Here is a 20,057-nt window from a genome sequence, read left to right as displayed (position 1 = left end):
AAGTCTCTTTGGGGTATTTGTTTTACTTATTAAAGAGTTAGGCACCACGGCTTGTTAACTTCACAACAGAACAGGCTTTATTTATAGAAAACACAACAGGGGGATGGAAGCTTTACACGGAGGATAATTTTTTTTCTTTTCAGGCTGAACTCTTGATTTTGGTTTTTACTTAGGCAGAATGCTTGTTGCTTTTACTTTCTCACAGATGTTAAACAGTTCACTACACCCTCTGATGATCACACCCTCCTGTACTGATTCGTGGTTAACTTTTGGCTTTGATACTATAGCCCTTTTTGAGCCCAACTGGCCACCAACCAGTTGTCCTGACTCGGTCCAGACCACTTCCTCAGATCCCTTAAGGAGTGATGTATCGTTTGTGTATGACACTGTTGTGTTTAGCTTTTAACCGTCTGGTCACTGTCCCTTTCCTTCTGAGGAGCTCAGTAAACCAGGTTATTCCAGCCCCAGTTATCTGTTTAACATTTATTTGGCTGTCCACACACAGAGCTACCGAGCTGGAGCTCCTTCAGTTAGCTGACTGCTCTCTGCTAACTCCACTGATCAACTCCCTCACTAATGGCTTCTTTCCAACTGCCAAATCCAAACTGACTGTTTGGTCCAGTAAATGCCAATCACTGAGGGTTCCAAGCTAAATGGCCCCCTCCTCACTCAGTCATGTGACTCAGCAGTGTTCTGTGTTTACTTTCTGCTGGTCCCAGATTTTCAATTCCGTCACACCCGTCTTCTTCTCTTCTCTTTTTTCCTCCTTTCCTTCATTCCCTCCTTCTTTCCTTCTCTTTCTTTCCCTCTTTCCTTCTCTCTTTTTATCCCCTCTTTCCTTCCTTCTTTTTCCCTTCTTTCCTTCTCTTTCCTTCCTTCTTTCATTCTCTCTACTCTTTCTCTTTCCTTCCCTCTTTCCTCCTTCTGTGGCCCAACTCTAGTGAGAAAGGGTTTAAACTGTAAACCTCTTCTCTCCTTGCTCCCCTCCCCAGGTCAGCTGGGGAAGGGAAGGGGAGGCTTTTGAAGATGCCTCCCCCCTTTTGCTTCCCCTTCTGACATCACTTCTGGTGATGTCAGGAGGCATGGCATATGCTAATCGCCTAGTAGCTCATTAGCATACCATATGCTAATGAGCTCCTGCAACTCTTTTTCTACGAAAAGACCCCTGCCTTTAATAAACCTTCATTGGTCTTAAAGGTGCCATTGGACGCTAAATTTGTTCTTATTCATTGAGCCATGAGAAAGGGTGAGGAGCTGTCCTTGGTGCTGAAGGCCTGTTGCTGGCCACAGGGCATTAAAAAAAATTCACTAGCTTCACATATTTCACTAACTACTGCTTAAACACTTTCATGCTTATCTTTGAAACAACAAGGTCTAGAAGTGTGCTTTTGCATTTCTCAAACAAAGTTGAGATTGCCGGAAGACTGGAAAAGAGCGAATGTTGTCCCAATCTTCAAGAAGGGAAAAAAGACAGACACGGGAAATTACAGGCCTGTCAGCTTGACATCAATACCTGGGAAAATTCTAGAGCAGATTATTAAACGTTCTGTCTGTGAGCACCTTGAACGGAATGAGTTAATTGGTAGTAGCCAGCATGGGTTTATCAAGAATAAGTCATGCCAGACAAACCTTATCTCCTTTTTTGACAGACTTACCAAAATGGTTGACTTCGGCGGTGCTGTGGATATAGTATATCTAGATTTCAGTAAAGCATTTGACAAAGTTTCTCATATTATCCTTGAGGATAAGCTGGTTAAGTGTGGGCTGGATGGTGCAACCATTGGATGGATTCATGGTTGGTTGAAAAATCGTACCCAACGAGTGCTTGTAAATGGCTCTGTGTCTATGTGGAGGGAAGTCTTGAGTGGAGTGCCGCAGGGCTCGGTCCTAGGCCCGGTGTTGTTCAATGTTTTTATAAATGACCTGGAGGAAGACACAGAGGGAATGCTTATCAAATTTGCAGATGACACAAAGCTAGGTGGGATTGCTAATTCTGAAGAAGACAGAGTCAGGATTCAAAATGATCTAGATAGGCTGGAACAGTGGGCTGGGACAAATAAAATGAATTTCAATGTGAAAAGTCCTACACTTAGGTACAAAAAATCAAAGGCACAGATATAGAATGGGAGGGACTTGGCTTGACAGCAGCACATGTGAAAGGGATCTAGGTGTTCTGGTTGATCACAAGCTAAACATGAGCCTGCAGTGTGATGTGGCTGTGAAGAAAGCTAATGCAATCTTAGGATGCATTAACAGAAGCATTGTGTCCAGATCACAGGAGGTGGTAGTTCCGCTCTATTCTGCTATGGTCAGGCTTCACCTGGAGTACTGTGTCCAGTTTTGGGCACCACATTTTAGGAAGGATGTTGACAAGCTCAAACATGTCCAGAAGTGGGCAACCAGGATGGTGAGAGGGTTGGAATCCAAGTCTTATGAGGAAAGGCTGAAAGAATTGGGTATGTTTAAGCCTGGGAAAGAGAAGGCTTAGAGGGGACATGATTGCAGTCTTCAAGTATTTGGAGGACTGTTGTGTAGAAGATGGAGTGGATCTATTCTCTCTTGCTCTGGATTGCAAGACTAGATCTAACGGGTGGAAATTACAAGGGAGTCGTTACTGGCTAATTATCAGGAGAAACTGCCTAACTGTAGTAGTGGTTGAGCAGTGGAACAGTCTGCCTCGGGAGGTGGTGGATGCTCCTTCGCTGGACGTTTTCAAGTGGAGGCTGGATGACCATCTTTCGGGTATGTTGTAGGTATGTAGGGCTATCTTTCAGCTATGCTCCCGCAGAGTGCAGGGGGTTGGACTAGATGACCTGCAAGGTCCCTTCCAACTCTAACATTCTATGATTCTATCTGCTCTACATTTTGTGTCCTCCTGTCCTCCTGCAGAACATCTGCCAACACATGACCCTCAACATAGACAGAGTCTCCCCCCCCCAAGGATCAAAAGTGCCCTTGCAAATATCCCACTTTTCTGCCAGCATAGAAATGGTTTACTTCAATATAAAACAACTGTGTAGACTGAAATGCACATTATAACTTCACCATACATACTAGGCATGTGTTCAAAGGAGTGGCTATAGCTTGGTGGTAGAGCACAAATTACTTTATATGTTAAAGGTTCCAAGTTCAGCTCCTGGTAGTTCTACCTAAACAATGTCTAGTAGCGAGGCTAGTAGAGGGCTCTGTCAGGCACCACCAGGAACTCCACCAGTCAGAGTAGCTAGTACTCTACTAGACAGACCAATGGTCTTTCTCACTTTGAATGTGTAGTAATTACTATTATGTAGACTGAACATGTGTATCAGGGGATTGGATTGCACTTGTTACTCTTGCTCCTCACTCTCAGAATAATATCTGCATGTTGCCTAAGCACATTCCAACTGTGTTTAGGCTCTGCAAGATTGAAGACCCTGCTTTTTATACTGAAAATATTATACTGAATGTGCATGGGTACTGTTCCCCTGTATGCTTGTTTGTGTACACCAAAGTAACTTCTGCTCTTATATTTCCGTATCCAAAATCTATTGTCTAAATTCTATTTTCAGTTCTTTTTACTCCACCCATGCACCAGGTTTCTGTAGAAAATCTATATGTATTCTAGCTAATTCTGTTTACTCTGCTTGTCCTTCAATACTGCCAATTGCACACTTAAGATTCCAGATATTTTTTCACATGTGGGACTCTGCCTCATTGATTTTGAAGTTTTAATGCTGTATGCAGTTAGATTTGCATGGAAAACACCACTGGTTTGGCACTAAAATACTCTGAGAATGCAGGTCTGCATAATACTCATCCATAAGGTGTGACTGATAAGAACCCACTCCGAATGGAGTTTTTAATGGACAGCATAATTCTAGTGATGAATCTCATTTTTTAAAAGATCAGGGCAGTAATAACTGCAGTTGGTAATCCTTATCAAGTCACTCATAACCTCAGTTTTCATTTGGGAAATGGGAACAGTAGTTGTCAAACCTCACAGAATGGTTCGGTGATGGAAGCATTGTTATCTGCCTTGGCAGGGCTGCTGTAACTCTAAATGAAATAATCAGTATGGAGATGGACATTTTCTTAAGACTGACCACAGAGGGGGTGGATTGGACAGCCCCACCTCATTCGTTTCAGATGGCCTTGTGCATATTCAGTCCTAACACAGATTCCTTCCCTACCTCTGCAGTTCACGGCGGGTAATCATCCTTGTCCTGATCCTGCAGTCCACTGAAGATTTGGGATTCCAGTTTTCATAGGGTACTCCTCTGTGTGCAAGGCTGTGCCTGGGAAGACACTGTTTCTATCAAGGCCAGAGCTTTTACCACCCCTCCCTGCCAGCTCCTGGAAGTATGAAGGGAAGCTGCTTCCTGGAGGGAAGGGAGAACCCCTCTGCCTGGAGAGAGACTGTTTTCATCTAGAGCAGAGCTGTCGCCATCTGCTCTGCCCCCTCCCCAGCCTGTAGATCAGTCTCTTAAAGGGTGGAAGGTTTGTTGTTTAATAACTTGTGTTTTGTGGCATTTTGCATTTTCTGTTGTTGCTGCTGTGTGTGTATGTGTGGGGAGGGTAGTTAACATTGTAAATGGCTTTGATTCTACACTGAGTGGAGAAAAGAGGGTTACACATGTCCAAATAAATAATAGATAAAGGGCTTCAATAGAGAGAGGGGGGGGAAGCCTGGTGAGTAGCAAAGATTGCAAAAATCAGTGTGTCTAATTGCTCCCTTTGCAGAAGCACTTTGTGTGCATATAAGAAAATGCACACAGCCCTGGAATGGAAGCTTCAGGGAGGGTAATTGGCATGTGAGAGGAAAGCATAATATACGAATGGTGCCATGAGAGTCTTTTTCATCCCATATGACATGCGTCAGAAATTCGTGTGGCAGCTTCCTGAATGTAGAAGAGCTAAACTAGATGTCCAGAAGTATATTATCGCTCTTCCTGATGTAATCTCTCATTTTAGCCTTGCAAGAATAGGTAGGGTTTCGTGATAGACAGTTACATGCCCAAAGCCACCCGTGCTGTCCATCTGGGATGCCCTGACTGGCAGCACCTCTCCAGAGTGTCAGACCAAAGCCTTTCCCAGCTCTGCTAACTAAGCTGCTTTCACTGAATGCCAATGACTTTTTGATTCCAACAGCATGTGCTCTACCAATGAGCTATGGTTTCTGCAGCCAACAAAAGGCATTGCCTTGTATTTTGTTAGGTCAAAGTTGTCTTAGTATTGCTGATACCAGAGCATATAAATATCCATAAGGAAACCCCTAATATTTAGAAGATGGGGCTCCAGGAAAATTCCATTCAGCCTGAAGGCACTTCCCAGCATGACAAAAAGGAAGTGGGCTTAATAGTTCTACTGGGAAGGTAATCAAATTATTCCCTTTGACACTCAGAAATGGAGGTGATGCCTCAATTATTAGCTATGATAACACACCCTTAATGCATGGAAAGATCTAGGTGGCCATCATCCCTGTCTTAAGTCTGTTGTTTCCCCAGTCATCAGTTTATACCCAGTTCTTTGTCCACCCTGACCAGTTCAGGTATGGAGTTCATTCCAGCCACTCCCTCCCTTTGGTGTGTCACCTTTGCATCTATAATTTCCCCTCTTGGACTTCCAGTTTAACCATTTCACTGCTTGGACGTGTCCCGTCTTGCTCTGATGGGGATGCACTGAGACGGGAGGGGTCCGAGTTCGTCCCAGACCTCCCTGGGGTCTCTGTAAGAGACCCTCAGCCTGGGGAGCTGAAGAGAGCCTCTTCCAAGGTGACAGCCAAGGAATTGAGGCTCACCTTATCCCCAAAAGGTACTGTGACCGTGGAGCCAATATGGAGTTTAGAGACGACTGCCGGAGCAAGCGACCATAATCAAAACTTTAAAATACTTCCAAAAGATCTCCAGGTCTCCAAACTGTGAGTTAAACAATGCTCAAGTGAAAAAGCGAACAGGCCTTGGTAGTAATTGGAAATGCCTAAGTTTTAAGCATGGAGGGAGAGGGGCCAAGCACCTCCCCCCCTCTTTTTGAAAAAGATTTAAAAGCTGTTTTAAATTGGAAATAAAAAGACTTAGAGCTAAAATAAGTGCATAAGAAGTTAAGTGAATGCAAAACCTGCCAATATATACAAAGCGGATTTAAATCATATAACTTTTGCCTTGTTTTGGAAAACTTACTTCTTGTTGATATTATGGCTGGGAGAGGACGGAGGGCACCGGAGAAAAAACTGGTGACTGGAAAAAACATACCAACGACTCCCACTCAGAACCAGGAACTAACTACAGACTTTTCTTCACAGTTAGCAAAGGCACTGCGCCCCCTAATGGAACAGATGACTAACCTCAACACCAAACTGGACAGTGTTCAAAAACAACTGAATCAAATGGATAAAAGAACCTCAGTAACCGAGAAAACATTGAAAAAAATGGAAAAACAGACGGAGAGTATCAACAAGAGAGTAGATGAAGCAGAGAAAGAAAGATCCTCCAATAAAACACAATTAATACAGCTCCAGCTGGAAAGATCTACATATGTTCTACATTTCCATGGGATCCCTGAAGAGAAGAACGAGGACTTAAAAGAACTTTTGGCAGAGGCTTTGGTTCCATTAATGGATTACAAACAGGAAGATCTATTGAAAGAGATGGATGTAGCCTACAGGACTTACCCGGATTTTATAAAGAAAAATAAACTCCCAGGGGAAACCTATTTAAAATTTACAAAACGATCTACCAGAGAACTGGTGTTAAAATCTACAATGGGAAAACCCTTAAAAATGAAGAATGAAGAGATAAAAATATTAAAAGACATTCCCTTTGAAGTCAGAAAATGGAGGAAACTATACAGGATGCTTACCCTCACTCTGCAAAAAAAGGGAGTACCATATAGATGGTTATTCCCGGAAGGACTGAGCTTCAACTATCTGGATAAAAAATACAAAATTGACTCTGTTCCAAAAGCGGAAAAAATTATGGATCAAATGTTGAACTCAAAATATAAGAAGAAAGAAAAGAACTCAAAACCAGATCAGGAGGAAGAAGAAGAAGAATCCTACTCACAGGATTCAAAAAGCACCACTTCTACATCACCAGAATCATTGGAATCGGAGAAAGGAGAAGCCACCCCCGAACTCAAGAAAACGAAGAAATGCAGGAAGAAAAGACTCTAGAACAAGAACAACAGTTCTTAAAGGCAGAATTTGTGAAAAGCTATTAAATGCATATCCTTAAAGTAATACTGCAATGAACCAACCTGTATACCAACTTGTAACATTAGGTTAATAAGCCTTACTTTTAGCCAATTAGATAGTGATATGTATTAGCTTTCCTTTCCCTAAATCCAATAGATGAAATAGTTTCGAATAGTAGCTTCCTTTCCCCATCAAGTAGTTTTTCATGTATTAGTTTGTCCTTTTCCCATTTCCCATAGCTATAGTGTTAGGGTTTTAGTTTCCCTCCCCCTTCCAATTTTTAGTTGTAGTTTTTGTAGTTTATAGAAAATGCAAATAAAAAATCCCCTTTGTGGGGCATAAAAATAAATAAATATATAATTTCCCCTCTTGGCAGTTAGAATAAATTGGACCAGTAAGATTCAAACCTTTTGGCTTTAAGCCAGTCATGGCTTTGGAACTTACTAGATGCTTACCTGCCAATATTTTTACAGTATAACTATAGCCCCTTCCCTTAACTGCATTTTTCCTGAACTTCCTCACTACTGCTTCTATGTAGCTTGAATGCAGGAACTGCAGAGATCTTGAACAGGCCTTGATCTGTTTCTTCCTTCTTCCTTCTCCTTCCACTCCCAGACCCTCTGGACAGGCAAGTGTTGGAGAGTTTGCATGTTTTTATTTGGCAGCCTTTATTCTATGCTTTTATTGCTTAGGTGATATGTTGTTTAGTGTTAAGGTTTGCTGGGTGTGTCTGTGAGTGTGAACATGTGGCTCTCTGAGTGCCTCTTGCTTTCCTCAATCTATTTTTCTAAATACAGATTTAGAATCTATATACTATTAGCCACCCGAGCCTGCTGAGAAAGTGGGAGAGATTCTACCTGCCTTACTTCTGGGAAATTCTCCATTCTCATAGTGAAGTACTACTACCAAATTCTGGATTTTGGTATATGAGAGGCAGTGATTCCTAACTTAATTTTACACGTGCATACATGTGTGTATGCTCTTAACACGCAAGAGGGAAGCTTCAAACATATTGAGTCATACTCGTGCAAGCCATTTGGGTAACATCTACCCAACTAGCAGAGGCCATCTGCAGTCTTTTCAAGTCCTGATTGCTTCACCTCCAACTGAAGATGCAAAGATTTGAACCTGGGGTCTTTTGCATTCTGTGTATGGGCATTAGCACCACTCTGTGTTTGGGTTATGCACAACTAATATGTCCAGTTAAGTTGGACTCTCTTCTCCCAGTCACACTAGTGCAATCCAGGGATCCCAAAACTAGTGTCACCCTAGTCCTGATGTGTAAGGCACTTCTACCTGCATTTGTTCGCTCCCTGTCCACATAGTTGACAAGGCACAGCAAAATCAGTGTGAGAAATATATACTGCACAGATCCATTCCCATTAGAGAGAAAGGAGATCTATTTTTTTCCTGCAGACAGTTCTCCGATATCTGGTTATGTGTGAGAGTGACGAACTGGGAGCATAAACCGCTCTCCTATGGACATCCCCTTAGTGTCATACATTTTTGAGCTATCAATAATTTTGAAAGCAAGCCTGATCTCCTTTGCTTTATTTGTCTGTGGCAGAAAGTGTGATGCTGGCTGAATCCAGTAGATGGCGATGTGGGCCTCCAAGTGAGAACCTTCCAAGGCTTTGCTGTCATTTACCATGTTGTCCAATGTGCTTGATAGCAGCGGCAACATCTCTAAGCATCTTGGTAAATGACAGTTTTGAATGACAACACTTTCTGCATTGCCAGTTTTTGCTCACGACTGAGCCGTGAGGGGACGGATACCTGCCATTTCCTTTTTACACTCTGACAAAGAATTCAAAAGCAGGGCCTCGTTTGGGAGACGACCAGAAAGTGAATGAGAAAAAGGATTGCTTTTGCTATAACAAAACAATTGAGAATAAATTCTAGGTGTGTCCCATCCTCCTCCCTCCCATGATATGCTCTTTTGTTTTATTTATGTTCCTTCCTTCCTTCCTTCCTTCCTTCCTTCCTTCCTTCCTTCCTTCCTTCCTTCCTGGAGCTTGTGGTGGCATCAATTGGCTTATCACATTCATGCTGGTCACGGGTTATGTGAGTTCCCCTATTTTATGCTCATAACTACCATTCAAGTTATACAGAGAGTTTATGAACTGCTCCCATCATCCAGTAGATTTCTTAGCCGGGGAGAGATCTGAAGACAGCAGCTGAGGGTACAAATCCTCTCTACTACTCCACAAGGACTCAGGTACAGGGTCATTCTAACAGAGTTACTTCCTTCTAAGCCCGTTCATTGACTCTAGTGAGTCAGTGACAGAGAAGCACAGCTTTTAAAGAACCAAGAAGACCGACTTAGCATTTCTAGCAACTTTATAGCACCACTGAGAGCCAGTATGGCATAACAGTAACAGTGATAGTCCAGGAGCTGGGAGACCCAGGTTTGAATCACCATTCAGCCATGGGAACTTGCTGGGTGATTTCTCAGCCCAACCTCCATCACAGTTCTGTTGTTGCAATGATAAAATGAAGGGGGGGGGGAAGAAGGCATTTTGGGCCACCATTGGGGAGAAAAACGGGGTATAAATCTGCAAATAAAGAAATAAAACAGCAGTACTTTAAATACCTGATAGACCAAGATGCATAGCTGTGTTAGTCTGTATGTAGCGACAGAAAAGAGTAAGAGTCCAGTAGCATCTTAAAGACTAACAAAATTTGTGGCAGCATATGAGCATTCGTGAGTCACTGCTCTGAATTTTGTGGTAGGGTACCTGATGAAGTGAGCAGTGACCCACAAAGGCTGATACCCTACCACAAGTTTTTCTTAGTCTTTAAGGTGCTACTGGGTTTTCTACTGAAATGCCTGATGACAGCAGTACAGATTACCACACACCAGGGAGCTGCCCCTGAAAACAATAGGCTCATGTTGACTTCTCCTCTCCCCTATACAGTAATGTATAGTTCCATTTCTCACAGGCCCTAATGACATTCCCTTGTGTTTCAGTAAAAACCTCCCCACCCCAATTCCACATCATTTGCTGCTGCTTGCTAGCAGATAGGGAAAATGAAAGCCTGGTTGCATCAGGACAGGAGGTAAATTAAGCTACCCATTACCGAGGAGGTGAGACTCCATGTTGACGGCATATCTGTGTTTGGGATAGTTGCACTCTAAGTCCTGTGCAAGTATAAGCAGAGCAATTTATAAGCAACTTGCCTGAAAGTTGAGAAGCTGCCACTGGAATAACACTCTTCTCTTTAATTGTTATTCTTAAAAGGTGGCATTGCTTGAGACTCAGGAAGATCAGCCAAGCATGTTGGGAGCTAAGATTTCTTTCTGGCTTGTCAGGAGAGCAGTGAAGCTTACATAGGGAGTCATTTCTTCTTAGAGCTTTTGGTATTTATGAAAGCCTTCAGTTTCACCAGGAAGCTCTTAACTCTCTCACACTTCGGAGCCATATTTCATAAGCTGTCCAATGTATATTTGCCAGCAGAGAGGGTAGCTAGAAAGGCAAAGCAATAACTGGTGCTCTCCCCCCTCCCAACAGGAGCTGTTCAGATTTTTCTTACAAATGAGCTCCACTCAATTCAAGATGGATTGTTATCAAGAAGAAAGGGATATGAACAATGAGGCGCATTGCATGTGATCTAAGCCATTTGTTTACATGATCTCACATTGTATTCCAGTGATTTTGCTCTCTTACATCAAGAACAGCATTCTTGTGCCTCCCCCCAAATAAGAAGAACCTTGCTAAGGGTCACCTATGCTTGTGTCCATCACTATATCCACTAGCAGTGAATTCCACAGTTTAATCACTCATTGAATAAACAAGTTTTTCCTCTTGCCCAAGGTGCTTAGAGTATAGAATTTTGGATAGGGAGAATAAGGCGGAGTTGAGTAAAGGAGAATACACATTCATTCCAAAGTATGCTTAAGCTCCCCACTATACTATGGCCTTGTGCCGAAACTTAATGGAAGAGGTAGGTTTAGAGGATGGATTTGCAAGAAGAGAGAGGTAGTACTTTAGGTGTTCTTAGGTGCTGTTGTAAGATCAGCAAGACAGAGTGGAGTTGTTTAAAGGAGAAGTATATCTTTGGAGGTTGAGGATTGTGGAAGTGGTAGAGCAAAGATTTGGGGGAAGGGGTTATTGTCACAGGAGAATAGACAGATACAGCAGGGGCATGGTAAAGATAAAAAGTTTGTATTAGATCTGGGAATGGTATAAGGAGAAACATCACATGATCAGAATGATGAGAAAAATTAATAGTTTGGGGAGCAGAACACTGGATAGAGGTGAAAGAGACGAAGAGTAACAGGGGATGGCCAAATCAGAGAAGAAACGTCAAGGTGAGAAATGATCAGAGCATGAACCGTCATAGTCTTCACTGAATTTTAACTTTTAATATCCATCTATTTGTATGTGTTCTTCTACTGGAGAATCATATTCAAATCTCAACAAAATACCATAAGAACATAAGAAGAGCCCTGCTAGATCAGACTAGTGGTCTATCTAGCCCAGCACCCAGCCTCTCATGGTGGCCAATCAGTTTCTTTTCTGTTTAATATCTAGAATAGAATATATACTGCCAGTTGACCTGTCTCAAAAAGGAGAGCAAAAAGGAGGAAAAGGTACAATGCCAGCATGGTGTAGTGGTTAAGAGTGGCAGACTCTAATCCAGAGAACTGTGTTTGATTCTCCATTCTTCCACTTGAAGCTTGCTGGGTGACCTTGGGCCAGTCACAGTTCTCTCAGAACTCCCTCAGCCCCACCATACCTCACAAGGTGCCTGTTGTGGGGAGATGAAGGGAGGAAATTACAAGCCACTTTGAGACTCCTTAGGGTAGAGAAAGGTGGGGGTTAAAAACCAACTCTTCTTCTTCTTCTACAAAGAAAAGTCTGCCTTTCTTTGTACCTTTTCTGCTCTGTGATATCCACAACTGCCAGTGATTTCCACCAATTGCCTATAGCACCACCAAACATTGTACATGATACAAGCAGATCAATCTCAGCAAGCAAAACCTTCTTTATTACCTCCATTACAATGCTTCTCAAAGGAGGTAGTTCGCATGTTATGGTGTGAGAAATCATGCACGTGTATGGTCAACACTTGATATATGCATTTGGTTGAATGAAGCTCCAGGATCAATAGATCAAGTAATGGTGACTCTTAAATCAAGTGATGAAGTTCCAAACTAGTCCTCTACCCATGACATTACACGCCTTGAAATCAATGTTCATATAACATAAACAGGCACAAACACATTACCCTCCCTGACTGCATGTCATCTGCGGCTTGTGAGCATGAAGTCTATGCATGGAGGAATTATAAATGAATAGGCTCCCTCACCATGTCCTAGCATTTTGCCTTTTTAACATGCTCATGAGCTGGAGACTGTTGGTAGGCAGAGATAACGTGGAGTCAATTTGCTCATGCTTATTCAGCTTCTGTGTACATTGATTTTAACACACATAATGTCATGTATGGGGGTGATATGAAGTCTACTAAAAAGTACTGTGTGGTATGAACCAGAAGATATGAACATTATATCTTTGATGTTCAATATGAAGTGTGTATTTCACACATATGGGATATATCATCATCATATATTCCAATAGCTGACCCAGTCAAATGTGAGGATACTCAAATCCAGAGACTGGAGAGGTGAATGTACATGATGGATCTTTTGACAAACCTGAAAAATGCCTCAGGTTTGCAGAAAAATCTGAAATCTAAAAAAAAAAGGTTTTTTTTTTAAAGAATCCTAAAATGATAAAAGGAGTTCCTGAAGCTTTAAGAAACAGATGCCTTGGTGACTGTTGCTGGCAAACATAACTGTTTTGCCAGCATTTCAGGTTTCTGTTGGTAAAAGGCAGAAGAAGGAAAGAGGGCCTTTTGGGGACTGTTTTGACCTTTGAAGGAGGACTCACTGGGGCCAAGGTCAGCAGCAACCATTGGGCGACCTGCTACTGCATGACTTTAAGAGTGGCAGACTCTAATCCAGAGAACTGTGTTTGATTCTCCATTCTTCCACTTGAAGCTTGCTGGGTGACCTTGGGCCAGTCACAGTTCTCTCAGAACTCCCTCAGCCCCACCATACCTCACAAGGTGCCTGTTGTGGGGAGATGAAGGGAGGAAATTACAAGCCACTTTGAGACTCCTTAGGGTAGAGAAAGGTGGGGGTTAAAAACCAACTCTTCTTCTTCTTCTACAAAGAAAAGTCTGCCTTTCTTTGTACCTTTTCTGCTCTGTGATATCCACAACTGCCAGTGATTTCCACCAATTGCCTATAGCACCACCAAACATTGTACATGATACAAGCAGATCAATCTCAGCAAGCAAAACCTTCTTTATTACCTCCATTACAATGCTTCTCAAAGGAGGTAGTTCGCATGTTATGGTGTGAGAAATCATGCACGTGTATGGTCAACACTTGATATATGCATTTGGTTGAATGAAGCTCCAGGATCAATAGATCAAGTAATGGTGACTCTTAAATCAAGTGATGAAGTTCCAAACTAGTCCTCTACCCATGACATTACACGCCTTGAAATCAATGTTCATATAACATAAACAGGCACAAACACATTACCCTCCCTGACTGCATGTCATCTGCGGCTTGTGAGCATGAAGTCTATGCATGGACCATGTCCTAGCATTTTGCCATTTTAACATGCTCATGAGCTGGAGACTGTCTGTAGGCAGAGATAACATGGAGTCAATTTGCTCATGCTTATTCAGCTTCTGTGTACATTGATTTTAACACACATAATGTCATGTATGGGGGTGATATGAAGTCTACTAAAAAGTACTGTGTGGTATGAACCAGAAGATATGAACATTATATCTTTGATGTTCAATATGAAGTGTGTATTTCACACATATGGGATATATCATCATCATATATTCCAATAGCTGACCCAGTCAAATGTGAGGATACTCAAATCCAGAGACTGGAGAGGTGAATGTACATGATGGATCTTTTGACAAACCTGAAAAATGCCTCAGGGTTGCAGAAAAATCTGAAATAAAAAGGGGTGTTTTTTTAAAAGCATCCTAAAATGATAAAAGGAATTCTTGAAGCTTTAAGAAACAGATGCCTCAGTGATTGTTGCTGGCAAATATAACTGTTTTGCCAGCATTTCAGGTTTCTGTTGGTAAAAGGCAGAAGAAGGAAAGAGGGCCTTTTGGGGACTGTTTTGACCTTTGAAGGAGGACTCACTGGGGCCAAGGTCAGCAGCAACCATTGGGCGACCTGCTACTGCATGACTTCCATTAATCACCCAGGCCTCGCTGCTTGCTACTATTCAACAGCAGCCAGCCCACAAAAGAGGAGCAAAAATAGAGCTCAGTTGACTGCACAAGCAGAGATAACTGTTCTTGTGACACAGGCAGGTAGACAAGGAGAAGACGGAAAGCTACGATTTTCTCCTGACTCCTGGGTGGCTGGATGGGGGAGCCACTACCACTGAGGCAGCCAAGTGGCAGGGCAGGTGGTGGGGGGAGGCCGAGGCAACAAACCAACAGGATGGGTGGCTGAGTGAGTTGCCAGGTTGGTGGGGGAGCCGCGACTGAGGTGGCAAACCAGTGGGTCAGGCAGCTGGGCCAGTGACCAAGCTGGTGGGGAGCTGCCGCAGCTACCACAGTTGAGACAGTGAACTGGTGGGATAGGTGGCTGGATGGGGTGAGTAGAGCAGCAACGATGAGGGAGTATGTAGAACAGTGAGGGTGAGGTTATGAGTGCAATGCCAAGGATGGGGGAGGGGTAGACAGGCACAGCAGAAAAGGTGGAATTGTGAGTAGAGTTCCAAGAATGGGGGGGGAGGCAGGCACAGCAGCAAGGGGGGGTAGATAGGCAGAGCAGTGAGGGAGGGGAGTCAGTTGAGTGCCAAGGATGGGGGTAGACAGGCAGAACAGTGAGGTGGCAGTGAGAGGAAAGGTGGTGAGGGTGGGGGTGTCAGAAGCCAGAGCACTAAGCAGGGGTCCGTGAGGGAGTTTTCCCATGAATTTCTCACAGGTCTCCGCTTGTGTGTTCATTGTTACAGGTAATGAGCAATGAACACAAATATGTGGACTGGCCCAAAATATTCTACTGTAAGCTTTTCAACCAGCTGTTAGAATGGTTGCTATCAGCGGTAATACAGTTTATAAATTAGAAATGTCTCTTTATATTAGTTAAGGAACTGGTAATTGGAAGATTTGATAGATTTTTTTTGTAGTTGTATAAAAGCCAGAACTTCTAGAGGATAGCCCGATTTTTTTGTTGTTGCAAAACTGGAACTTTTTCCCCAAGTGAAAGCCGTAGCATTGTCATTTAGCATCTGTGCTTGAGTTGTGAAATCCCATGTGTGCATTAAGGCACAAGGATGTTGAGATCAGCCATAGTGTACCATTCCACATGTATAAGGGGCAGCAGGATGCATGAGTGCGCTTCTGTGATGGACTGATCAAAGCCCTGCCCATGCTCATTTCCTGGAAATGTGTATCTTGCACATGATAGCTCATACTTTGAATAAACCTTTGCTGGTTTTAAGAGTGCCAGTGGACTGTAAATTTGTTCTACCACCACTCCCCTGTAAATATGATTGGAATATTCAGTAAGACAGTAACAGCCAACCAAGGCCTTAGGAACTTTGACAGAACAGATGGGGTGGGTGAGTTGGAGCAAAAAGTGGTTAATCAGACAGCCTTTCCCCTTCAGACAGGGTTTAGATCACAGTGTTTGTCTCAGGGGGAAGCAGGGTAAAGTGTGAATGCTGTTATCATTACTCTTCCAAGGTTGAAGGAAGCTAAAGGGACAGGTTGTGTCCTATTCTAGAATACTCTCAAAGCTCTAAACTTGGATTCAGCCACCCTCAATCCAGTCATTAAATAATTTTATCTCAAAGTGCAGATGGGCTGTTATTCAACACAGAATGCTACAAGTACACAGTTTTATTAGTACCTGCCATTTAAGTCATGTGCCCAGCAGAAGGTGAGAGCAACATTTGTAAATATTTCCCAAGCCCATTGCTCTTCTTATGCCTTTAATGCTTTCCAGGGAAATAAATAAAAGCTTGCTTTCATTTTACCTCAGGTCTTCTATATGGTTATAATGCTGAAAAACGTTTCCTGAATAATAACCAAAAGAAGGCTGAGGGAATAGGAGGCCCATAACACCATGATACTTCAACTAGGCTGGGAGGAAGCAGTGAACAGGCTCATACAGATTGCCTCATAGGTGACAGCTTGCACACCCTTTGAACCCACACATAGAAAAGAAATTTATTTGACCGCATGGCACAATTTAAGTCTCACTGAAGAAAGTCAAGGGTTGTGGCTGCCAATATAATGCATACCTCACCACCCCATTTATTTATTTCTATATATATCCCCCCCTCCCCCAGCCTCCATGGCTCCCTCCAGAGTAGCCTGAGCTCAAGGAAGCAGGGTCAGTGGTAGCAGTGTAATGGAGCAGCTTGGCAACCCTGGCTTTGGAGACTGCTTGGATTTATTCGTTTAGAACTTTTGTATGCCGCTTCTCCAGACCTTCTGGAGGCAGCTCACAAGCAAAGCAATAAAAGAAAACCAATCAAGACAATAGAAACAAGTTAATAAAAATATGCTGTTCCATTTGCTTCTTTAGGCACTTTCCCCCCTTTTTCTTTACAAGTGTTTTCTTTACGGGTATTTACAAATAATGCCGTGATGACACTTCTCTGAAAGTGATGTCATAGTGTTGTGTGATGCTCTAGGAATTTCTCCAATTTCTATGATGAACCATAGAAATTAGGGAAATTCCTAGAGTGTTACACAATACTGTTTTGTCACTTCCAGGGAAGTGATGTCGCAGCATCATGTAGTGTCATTTCCCCAGTCTCTGCCTCCCAAATGTTCCCACTCACAAAAAGCTCCTGGTTGATAACCCTGTACCCCAAACAGGAAGGCATGCAAGCATTCCCTTCCTTCCAGCAGTCAGGTTCACTTTTATGACTACAGAAGCTGGAGGGGAGGAAGAGAACAGGTGATACCAACTCTGGCCTCGATGGAAGCACAGTCTCCCCAAAACAGACAGGCAGTCTTGCTAGGGCATAAAAGCTCATACAACAGAGCAGTCTAAAATGACACTGATAAGGAGCCCCTGGGTAAGGAACAGACCATGAAACAACTAAATAATGGAAACTTTTAGCTAAAAGCCTGAGTACAGAGAAACATTTTGGCATGGTACCTGAAGGAGAGTAAGGTAGGCACCAGCTGAGACTCAAGGAAGAGGGCATCCCAAAAATAGCTCATTCACCCCCACCCAAGAATGTCATCAACCAGAGGTGCAAACAAAAATCTTCTGCAACTAGCTCCTCTCCCACAGGAGTTTGGTCATCTGTACCTGTCCCAACTCCACTCATTGCAATTGATCATTGGAAGGAATAATAATAATAATAATAATACATCCACTCCAGTCTTTCATTGTCCTCTTGCCCCACCCATAACATTTAAAGTCTGAGATTGACATGTCCAGCCACCACCAGAGACAATGCTGTTACTCATGCAGTGATGTTTGTCATTATTTTTCTGTGCTGGGCTGCCTGTGTTAACAATGCCTTTGATACAAAACTCTGCCCCCCCTCCCCCAACAGGCAGGGCCAGAGCTGGGCATTTAGCTCTGAAATTATAATCAGGCAGTCAAGGTTAAGCTGGTCTTCTTCAGCCAGGGTAGTATATATTTTGAACCTGGCGTGTGCATTAAAATAAATTAGCTGTGGGTTGTAACTGTAGCTCATCACCCTTAGGGAATTATTTCTCTCTATTTCAGATACAGAGAGGCTCATCCCATTATCTAATAATTCATTCAGTTTTGTGTCCTGTAGCCTTTTCGTTTCGTGCTAGCTACAAGATGAATTGAATGGACTGTAATAAGAAAACATTATGAAAGATAAAGGATAGGAATGATTTAAAAGCCATTGAGGTGTCCCAGATATTTAACACCATGGTTATTGTTTATGGGCAACATAAATGCAGCTCTGCATTTAAGAAACATTTGTTTTTGTCCAAAGGCCATTTAAGAGTGAGAACGGACTCTGTTTTTTAAGTGATTTCACCCACTTCTCTAGTTGAGACGTGCTTGGCTGCAGACTGCAAGTTTGCCAGTCAAAGACGGCACAGTGAGGAAACACCTCTGTCAGAAAAGTCTTCCGGTCTGGAAATGAATTGGCCTAGCACTGAGAGGTGGGGTAGACCCCCTACAGAAACTAAATGTGTACCTTCACACATATTTCCCCCCCTGCTGCTCTTGCACAAGGAACTGATTACTTCCATGCCTGAGTGGACCAGTATGGATCTCACTTTTAGATACCCTCAAATGCAAGGCTTTCCAAATGATTGCTAGTCATCGAGGCCTTGATTTCTCTACACTTGATTATTATGACCTGGTCTACACAGGCAACAGAATAAGGTGTATATAATACTGAGTCAGTAGGGCGGTTGATACCGTTTTAGACTGCCAGTTGGGGATGCTGTGGATGTTCCCACATAAAATCTTCATACAAATAGAAAATTTGCATATCAGAAAAAGGATTGGGACTAGAAGTGTCAGAGATTTTTAACATCAAAAATGATATACTCATTTTCTGTAATCTGAAGTGGTGCACTCCATTCCACGCCCTGAGGACTTTACTGTCTCTTCCCACTGGCTACTTTGCTCTACTGTACTCATGCAGGACTCAGCTTTTATGCTTGGTGAGTGACAGCATAATACCTGAACAGATCATTCAAAAGCACTGATAAAACATCTCTGTCCATGACCTCAGGTCTGTAATGGCCCATTCATAGATGCATATCATCCCTGGATAATGCAGTCATTAAATGATTCATGAACATGCATGTGCAAATGAGGCTTTAAAGTATCTCATGCAGAAAAAAAAATCAAGTGATGCACTTTTATGAAACAGTTCTCTGTTATTTGGGTGCACAGAACTAGAGACTCATGTATTCCTTGATAGGAGTCTAAACTGCAATTCATCCTATATAGCCCTTTGTACACATTGTGTCCATGCCACTAAATAAAGACATGAGACACCAGTATATGGGCTTAGCCAAAATTAGGGTTTTATTCTTGGCTGGTCTAGAGGAAGAGAGCATCATTAAAGTATCACCTACCTTAAGTGTGGGTTGCTGCTGACAGGTAGTTTCTAAGGGGCACCAGTGTTATGGGCAATTCCACCCCGCTTCTATTTGGCCAATGTTACTGCTGGCTTTCATCTATTTGAAGAGAAGAAGAAGAAGAGATTGGATTTATACCCCGCCCTTCACTACCCAAAGGAGTCTCAGAGCGGCTTACAAACTCCTTTCCCTTCCCCTCCCCACAACAGACACCCTGTGAGGTGGGTGGGGCTGAGAGAACTCTTGACAGAAACTGCTCTTTTTCAAGAACAGCTGTGCCAGAGTTATGGCTTGCCCAAGGTCATCCAGCCAGGTGCAAGTGGAATCAAACCCGGTTCTCCCAGATTAGAGTCCGCACACTTAACCACTATACCAAACTGGCTCTTGAGTGTCCAAACTCTGCCAAGAGATGTTAAGCTTCATCTCCTTCCTGCTCAAGCGGACTCAAGGCCCCATGCACGTCTTCTTGTCAGGTTTTGGATTATTTCAGTCCACTTAGTCTAGAGGAAGTTGACAAACTGCTCTTAACTGTACACCCTACCATGTGCATCCTTGATCCATGCCCATTGTGGCTCATTAAAGTGGGTCATGAGGGGTTTCGAGGTGACTTAAGGGAGATCATTAACAAGTCTCTCTCGGAGGGCTTGTTCCCTAGGCTGTGGTTTGTCCCCTCTTGAAAAAACCATCTCCGGAACCTGGCTAACTTGCCCTATTTGGGTAAGCTAATTGAGAGGGCAGTGGCAGTTCAGTTACAGAGCTTTTTGGATGAGGCTTCCATCTTAGACCCCTT

This window comes from Gekko japonicus, unplaced genomic scaffold, assembly GCF_001447785.1.
Source record: "Gekko japonicus isolate JY-2015 unplaced genomic scaffold, Gekko_japonicus_V1.1 scaffold261, whole genome shotgun sequence".
Classification (NCBI taxonomy): Eukaryota; Metazoa; Chordata; class Lepidosauria; order Squamata; family Gekkonidae; genus Gekko; species Gekko japonicus.
The sequence above is the reverse complement of the archived record's forward strand: the minus strand, read 5'-3'. Positions refer to the sequence as shown.